Here is an 8,945-nt window from a genome sequence, read left to right as displayed (position 1 = left end):
GTGTGTTGTTGAGATAGATATCTATCTATCTATATGTATAGATGTTGTTTCCAAAGAGTAATGTATCTGTACCAGGAATCATTATCTGGAAAATAATTCTGAATGTTGGGGAAATAATATTCAGGTCATATATTTAGAAGACTGTACTCAGGCTGAGAACATATGCTATTCATGTGTGTCTTCTAAAAATACTTTCACATGCAAATTACACACCCATTGGCTGCTTCCTTCAAACCAGATTGTCACTGCATGAAGGTCCCTGAGAAACTGAACATGGAGTGGGAGGTACTGACTGAAAACCTTTGCTCTGAAGGTTTTGTTTCTCAGCTTTTGTTTGCTTAGCTTTCCTTCTCCTTTTTCCAAGAACTAACAAAAGAACATTAACATTTAAACTTGCAAAGTACCATTTTGGAAATGTAAGAAGGATAAAGGAACTAGTTGTTTCCCTACTATGGAGTCTGTAGCCTTGCTGGAGTAGGAGGAACCCATTCACTACTCCGAGTTAAAGGCAGACTTATTTTTTTTCCCTTGGTTCTTAAGGGTAGCTCTTATTTTGTCATCCTTAAGAGGAGCATGTTCTTTGTTCTGTAGCAAAGAGAGAAACCAAACACTTCAGGCCTGATGCTGGGTTCTCAGAAATTGTTGCAAAGATTTCCAGTTGGGAATTGCACCTGGCCTTCAAAATACTTCTTAATTTTCATTTTATTATTTGAGTTATTTTAACTTCCTGTCCTGCAGCCTGTAGACTTCTGACCTCATTCCAGTAGGGAACAATAGCCAAAACTTACTGGCTTTGTGTTTTCAGAAATTAATTATTCTCAGGAATATTTCTTGTAGGAAAGTCTCAGTGATAAAAATGTTGCTTCAGAAACCCCTGTAAAGATGGGTGATGTTTGGTATGATCATGATTGCTGTGTTGTGCACTTGTGTCCTTAAGATACTTCCAGTAGTTAGGTTATATTCCTGTGGCATTGTGGTATTGCATTGCTTCTCTTAGTGTAAGTCAGCATAAATAGGAAATATATTTTCACATTGATGAAAGAAATTGAATAGGACCCAACATGAGGTTAGTCAAACAAAATTCATGTCTCTGTGTGGGTACAGATCTTGTCTGGCTTGATTATGATGACAAGGACTTTAAAACGTGATATGAAAGTTTGAAGATGTTGTGGTTAAAAAACATACAAAATAAAAAGTATTAGATCAAGTCAAGTGTTTTGAAGTTAAGTGAACAAATCATAGATAGTATTTGATGCCCTGATACGTTATGTTGGTTTCTGGTCTCATATTGGTTTTCTTCAATCAATGTTGCCCTTTAAAGGCAGCTTATATCTGACTCTTATTTTTGTTTGGTCTTTATACTGGCTTTCTGTTCTTCTGCATGTAAGTCTGAGATTTCTAAGTTTTTGGGGTTTGTTGTCTTTTTTTTCTTAGTTACGATTATAGTTTTACATGATTGACTTATGGCAGAATTCAATGACAGTAAGGTGATTCTTTAGCTTTGAGAGTATGATTTTCAGCAATAGTAACTGAAGGCAGTGTTTTACAAAACTTGTTGGGGTGATGTAAAATGTGCTATTTCTCTTTTGTATTTCTAAAAGGGAAATCAACTCCGAGTTACATCCACGCAAGTATGCAATATTTGATGCAACACATGACCCTCTTAAAAAGTTTAATTGCTTCATTCTGGTTGTGAAGTGACTTTGAAGACTGCCTGGTCTGTTTTCTTGAAGACAAGTGGTAATCAAACATTAATTAAAGTCAAACCATTGTGACTTTGGGAAAATGTTTCTAAATATCTTGCCTGCAGACCTTGGTTCAGCTGTTAGCAGAACGAAGCATATTAAGTAACACACTCACTGTCCAAGAAATTAACCAGTTCTTGTTAGACTCTATTAACATGCCTCAACATTTTTCATCTCTTCGTTTCTGGTGCTTTCAAAAGCAAGGGGTCTCTTCAAGTAAACTGATTTTGTACTGCAAGATGGTAGTCCATCCTGAGAAAGAAGGAGCAATGATATATGTCATGGAAAGTTTAAAAGTGACTGTTTATATATTCTTGCTTATCTAGGTAAACTTATATTGACATATTATTACCTATCCGTTAGAGACTTTCCCTCCAGTACTTACTGATACTTTTTCTAAGTTTTATCACTGTTATCTTGTGGTCCTTTTCTTATTCAGTCTTGGATTTTTTGCTCTGTACAGTCCCATTTAGGAAAACATCCTGTGTAAGGGTGCTAGTAGTGTTATAGCCACGAACACCACATGTGAGCAGAGGCTCCAGTTGCTGTCATCTCTTTCTAATAAGTGCTGTATAAATGCAAAGAAGGACTAATTCTTATTCTGAAAATACCTGTCCCATCTCTTTCTTGAAGTGCCAACATACTGCATGCTTCCCTGATTTTTCACACAATTGCATGAGTCTAGATGGTCTGTTCAACTTGGTGAGACTAATTCTGTGTGAACTTACAGCCTTTGCAAAATCTTTCCTGTTTGAATTATCATTTGGTGTTTTTTTTTTTTAATGTCTAAAAATGTGGTATCAGGCTTGAAGTTAATGCATATTTGTAAAGCAGCTGGCAAATCTCTTGGTATGAATTCATTCCTTAGGTGGGGTTAGTCAATGAAAAGAATTTGTCTTTATGAAGTGTAGGGTTTAGATATTTTTATGTGTCAGCTTTTATTTTGTGGTGGTGCTGAAAGGCCACATCATGATTGAATTTCATTATGTTGGTAAGAATACATGTGGTTCTTCACCATCAAAAAGCAAACATTTTGGGCCTGGAGACCATTATCCTTCTCTAAATAAATAAACGTTTGAGAAAAATCCCTGAACTGTTTGTAGAGTGTTTTTTCTCTAATTCAGGTCCTGTGCTGGCAGATGATGTGGGGAGTGGACATGGGGGGGTGATGGTGGTGACAAAAAAAACTATTGTTTTTTTTCCCTGTAGCCTAAAATACCAATAGTTCAACTTCTAGCTGAGACCTATTACCACCTTTGTTTTGCTGAAGTCAGTTTATCACCTCTCATTCTTCTGTGTTGCAACTTACTGGCATGTTAAATACATCTACTTGTATGTTCTCTTCCCTGGCAATCTCCCAGTTTTTCTTGAAAATTAGAGATAATATGTTCCAAAGCTGTGATAATGTTCAGTAATTGTTCTAGATAAAGCATAATTTCTAATTTTGTCTTTAGGACAGAAGGGAATGGCTGTAATTGTCTTTTTCAGTCTGATAGTACTTTTTCCTTATATCAGGAATTTTACTAAGCAGCCATGCTGATAATTTTCATATAACCTGTGGTGTGTTAATGCAGAAGTTCTTGAGGTGTGCTGATGCCATGTCATCTGTATACTGATGTTGTTCTCCATGTACAGTACGGTATACTTGACACTCAGCTCTTCTTTTCTTTTTCATTTGTTTGTTTTCTAGTCTAAGTTGTCAGAGAAGTAGTTTTATACCTTGGCCAAACTGAAAACCATCTGCTTTTTATATGGCAGCAGCATCTAGCAAGGTTTGGGTATATCTGTCTTGGTAAGATATCATGAGAGCACCTCCTTGCAATTTGTTCCCTCTTTCCTTAGACAAGGTGCCACGACACTGAGTTGTTACAGTGGTGGTCAGGTACTGAGCCTTCTGTCTCAACTAGAATGCCAAGTACTATATACTACTATGCAAAGTTACCACAAATATGGAAATGCAGTTAGTTTTGTTGCAAACAAGTATTCTTTATTACTTCTAAAACCAAAAGCAATATAGTTTGGTGTTAAAAGGGAGCTTAAATATTTAGTAGAATCAACTATTCAGCTTTATTAGCCAGAAAAATATTAAAGTTTCATGGTAAAACTGTAAAAGGAAGGTATCTAAGGTAGAAATTTTGCTGGTGAAAAAATTCTGTCAGTTTGGGGAGCTGTTTTCTTATTTTGCTTTCAGAGTTGCTTGCTTGATTCCTGTCTCTTGTTGCTTCCCACCTGCATCTTTCAGCCATGTCCCTTTCAGGACCATGTGGTTGGTCCATCTGCGTTTGGACAACACCTCATCGTGTGACATAACTTCTGCTACATATACATGGGTGAGAAAGTCTGCTGAGAGGTCTAAATTTAATTCTTTTTGTGAATAATAAAGAGTAACATTCTTGCAATACCCTGTACTTTAAGAGCTAATGTATCACGCCAAATAGGAACAGGCCCTCTATGCAACCTAGCATATGGCAGTGGCTATTAATGAATGCTTGGGAAAGACACGTAAATAATGGCTTGAGCTGTAGAATTTGAAAGGTTTTCAGTGTATTTTTTTAGAATACTGGTGTTTAAAAATGCCTTTCAGATACGCCTAAGACCAAGGTTATCAGAACTGCTAAAGTCAATTCTTTTCTATATATCCTACTACTGTTTATTTCTTGTTGCTGTAGTTACCACTTAAATCACATTTTTATGGTTTACATAAAGTGGCCACAGTAAACAAAAATGACCATGAAATCCTAATAAAAGAGCAAGTAAATAAAATATTCTGTTCTCTTTCAGTTGTATTAAATAGATTTAATTAATATTGTTTTAATATCTGAAGTTATTTACAATAGCAGGTAACAAATTATTTCCTGGTTGTACAACACGGTTTTAAATTCTTCCACCAAAAAAGAAGCAGAATGAAAATAGTGGTGGTAACTGCATAAATCAAGGGCTTTTTAAGAGCAGGAGAAGCTGCCTTTTCAGCCAAGTAGCTGCAAAAGGGAAGGTAAGCAAAGATACTGCTTTAGTCAGTATCAAGTCTAAATAAAGCTTTTAAAGGAGAAAACAAGCAAATCTCAGTCGGGAAAGTAAGGCAGAACGAACTGGCAGCAGTAGTAATGTGGGAAGTAAGATAATGACTGCAAGCATGAAATTCAGATATAAAAAGGCTGCCACAGAGTTATTTTTGAAGAGGGTGTGATACTGGGCTGTTTCAAATTATTATTCTTTTTTCAAAGTATATACTTCATGTATATACTTTTATATATATACTGTTATGTATGTCATATATATATTGTTAGAATGAGTCCAGAGGAGGCCATGAAGATGATCAGGGGCTGGAACAGAGTCTCCTACGAAGACAGGCTTAAGAGAGTTGGGCTTGTTCAGCCTGGGAAAGAGAAGGCTCTGGGGAAACCTTAGAGCAGCTTCCAGTGCTTAAAGGGGGCCTACAAGAAACCTGGAGAGGGAGTATTTACAAGAGCATGTAGTAACAGGACAAGAAATAATGGCTTCCGGCTAAAAGAAGGTAGATTTAGATTAAATATTAGGAAAAAATTACTCATTATGGGGTTGGTGAGACACTGGCACAGGCTGGTCAGAGAAGTTGTGGCTGCCACATCCCCGGCAGTGTTCAAAGGCAGGCTGGACAAGGTTTGGTGCAACCTGGTCTAGAGAAAGGTGTCTCTGCCCACAACAGGGAGTTGGAACTGAATGATCTTCAAGGTCCTTTCCAACCCAAACCATTCTATGTTTCTATGATTATTTAGAAGATGAGTTTTTCTTCTCTTAATTAGTTAGGGCTGCAGAGTTCATGTATCTCCACAGCATTAATAAAACTCTTACTGTATTTCATGCTTCAGAACTGAGGGACATTACTGAACTGACATAAAGCAAATTCAAATTTCTTTTGTAATTCTAATTGTGGTGCTGAGTAATCATGGTTTTATAAAACATTTAATCTTTTTCTTCTTTTTACATTTGGATTTTTCACTGTTGTGGGGTTTTGGGTTGGTTTTGGTTTTGTTTGTTGTTTTTTTTTTAATTAGCAGTGCTGTACATATGAAGTCACTTCTAAGTGCACAAAAGAAAGGTGTAAACATCTGAATACAGATCCAAAATGGAGATCCTTATTAGAGCAAAATCGGAGGAACAAAATAAAACCACAGTACTAAAACAGAGATTCCCAGGCTTACTCTGCTGAAGTTCATTCACTGGCATTGATTACTGAAGGACTGTTGGTGCCAGTGGTGTTAATTTATCTGGTTTTATTGGCATCTATGAGAGCAAGGCTTCTAGCCTATGTTCACCAACCTGTTAAACACGCCTGAAACCAGGACCCCATGCCTGCTTCACTTACTGGTTTATCACCTACTTCACTCCATCCTATTCTCGTATATCAGAATCTACTCTTGTACAGCAGGCCCACTTCAAAAATCACTCTCAAAACAGTACCTGCTTGAAAGATGTTGAAAGTGAAATGAAAGTGTGACACAGTACTTCCCTAATGTGCTGTGCTTCGGAATAATGTTCAACAAGGAACTCGTCCCACAAACCCATCTGCAGATAAGTAATCCTATCAAAGGCAGTTGAGTGCATTTGATTAAGGATTACAAGTGATTAGTGGTCTGCAAGGTTAAGAGTACGACCTGTATCATTAATGAGTATTCATGTAGTAATGCTGCTTTGAGAGCAGGTTAAACTAGATGACCTCTGAGGTCTGTTCCAACTGGAATAATTTCATTATTATCACACTTGTATTATTCAGATAGACATTTCATTTATTAAAAACATATTAATTGAATAAACTAAGCTCTGGCAAGTCATCACAATTATTTTACCTACTGCATCATGTTGTAGCATGGAGTTGCAAATTTGACCTAAGTTTAACACTTAAAACAGTAAGAGAAATACACCCATGCCCTTTGTCTAATGCTTTGAATTCCTTGTATACAGTTTTGTATCAGATTTAATTCCTTGTAAAAGAATTCCTTCCTAGCACACAGTTGACATGGTTCCAGATCTGGAAGTAGTCCAGAGTTGAGTGCCTGACTATTTGATGCTTTGTGTGCAGTTGAACTGTGTGAATGGACTTCAGCTTACTCTGACTAATTAATGTACCGCTAGCACTGAGACCACAGTAACAAAAGCATCCATGCAGGTTAGCAGTCTAAGAAAGGCTTGTAGCCCTAAGAACTTCCCAAAGCAAGGACTTGGAATATGAGAGGGCGTATTTACATTAAAAAAACAACCAAACAAACCCACCACCACCCCAAAATAACCCCAATACAACCCCCCAATGTTACAGTGTACTCCGTAGATTCTGAATATATGTAGATGTTGAGACACAACTGGTTGAGTTTAATAAATGACACGTTAGGTGACTATTAAGATGAACAGTCTTTATCATTATTTAAGAAATTGTATTTTGATTAACAGTAGTATCACCCTTCTCATTACAATGTGTGGGGAATTCATATGGATTTCCTTCCTGTGTTTGGATAAAATTTGTACCTGTTGATACTTCAACTGTTTTCAATTAATATTGTTAATAAATTACTTTTAAGCCAGAAATTGGTGATGAGGGAGGAAATATAAAAATTACTGGCTGTAAAAGGCCAATCACTTTCACATGCATGTTATCAGATATGTTTTTATGTAACTTTTTAACCCTTCCGAATACGTGAATTAAGCATGGTAACAGGATATAGCTGTTGTCATGTCTTATTGGTAGCAACATGTTTCAGGGAAGTACTTGGGGTTTTGTACACTTTTATATAAGAAGAAAAGGAGGATGGCAACATAGCAAGTAATGTGTAAGGGCTTGACAGGTCTTACGGACTTTCAAGGGGTATAGAAAGCAACTAAAAGGAGTAAGAGGCACCAAGAGAGAGCAGAGTTACTTCCTTAGGCTGTTCTTCACTACAGAGATGTTGTGGACATTTTATTCTTTCTAAATAGTGTTGATGGGACATTGCCTGATTATCGGATTACAGAATCAAAAGATTGAATGCTAGAATAAGGTGCTAAAGAACCCTAAGTCATAAGTACTTGATGTAATTCATTCATTCAGTGGTTCTGAAGGATGAAGTGGCTGATCTGCTAATAGGAATGCATGTATAGAATGCATGTAGTGTGAGGTGTTGTGCCAGAAGTCCAGAAGCTATCAGTTGTTGTGCATACTGTACTTTTGAACACAAAGAGCAGATCTGGAATTTGCAGACCAAGGACTCGTATTTTAATGCCACATAAGTAGATTTGAATACTAAATGGATAGTCAAGTAGTTCTGTGAGCAAAAGTTCTAACAGTGCCTCATTTTCTATGTAGTATCTTAGAGGAAATGAAAACTACCTCCTGCAGCTGGGGTACTTACAAGGTGTCTCTCTTAGGCATGTATTTGTTCTCTAATAACATGGGCATATACTGCAGCCTTGACTTCAGTTTGGGGGTAGGTCTTCTTTATCCACCTGCTAGTACTTGGAATTCTGAAATCTCTCAATTCTTATTAAACTGTACATGACTTGTGAATCCTCATCTCTGACAAAACTTTCAGAAGTTGGGTAGTGGGTTCAAATGTTAGGAAGGGTCAGGCATAACCTAGGGAGATACCTTAAAAAGCATTAATCTCTCCTGTCTTTAGCAGGCTAAACAATGATCTAAATTGCTTCTTTTGTTAGTGGAAGAGAGATACACACATATGTATTTATGTACTTGCGTGCCATATGTAGTTCATCCTACCTTCTTAAATTTACGATGTATGGCTTCTGGCAGGAAACTGTCTCTATAACCCAAGCAATGCTAGTGTGGCCGTACAAGCCTGTGCAATTGCAGGCATAGCAAACTGTGATGCAGAGATGGAAAGTTAAAATAGTCCAAGAATACCCTATACTGCTTTTAGTGGCAAAGTTGTCCTCTATCTCATAATTTACACTTAGGTGACAACAGTAGTTCCTGAAGTGCTGACATTTGTAGCTGCAATTAGCTATGTGCTTGTTTCCTTATTGTCCCTCCTGTTGTATTAGCATAGTCATTTGTGTTGTAATGCAGTGACTTGGATCAGAAAATTGATCCGGACTTCAAGAGTTTATTGCAAGAAGCAATTTTTAACCAAAGTTAGTTCCCTAATATGGCGAAAAAATAGTGAGTGGCTCCACCAACAGATATATCTGCACAAATGTGGTTGTGGCACAAACATGAGAATAAGGAGCAGAAGG

Source organism: Pezoporus wallicus, unplaced genomic scaffold (assembly GCF_028554395.1).
Source record: "Pezoporus wallicus isolate ANWC-B61680 ecotype Strahan unplaced genomic scaffold, APGP_CSIRO_Pwel_v1 contig_1876, whole genome shotgun sequence".
Classification (NCBI taxonomy): Eukaryota; Metazoa; Chordata; class Aves; order Psittaciformes; family Psittacidae; genus Pezoporus; species Pezoporus wallicus.
This window is presented reverse-complemented; position numbering follows the sequence as displayed.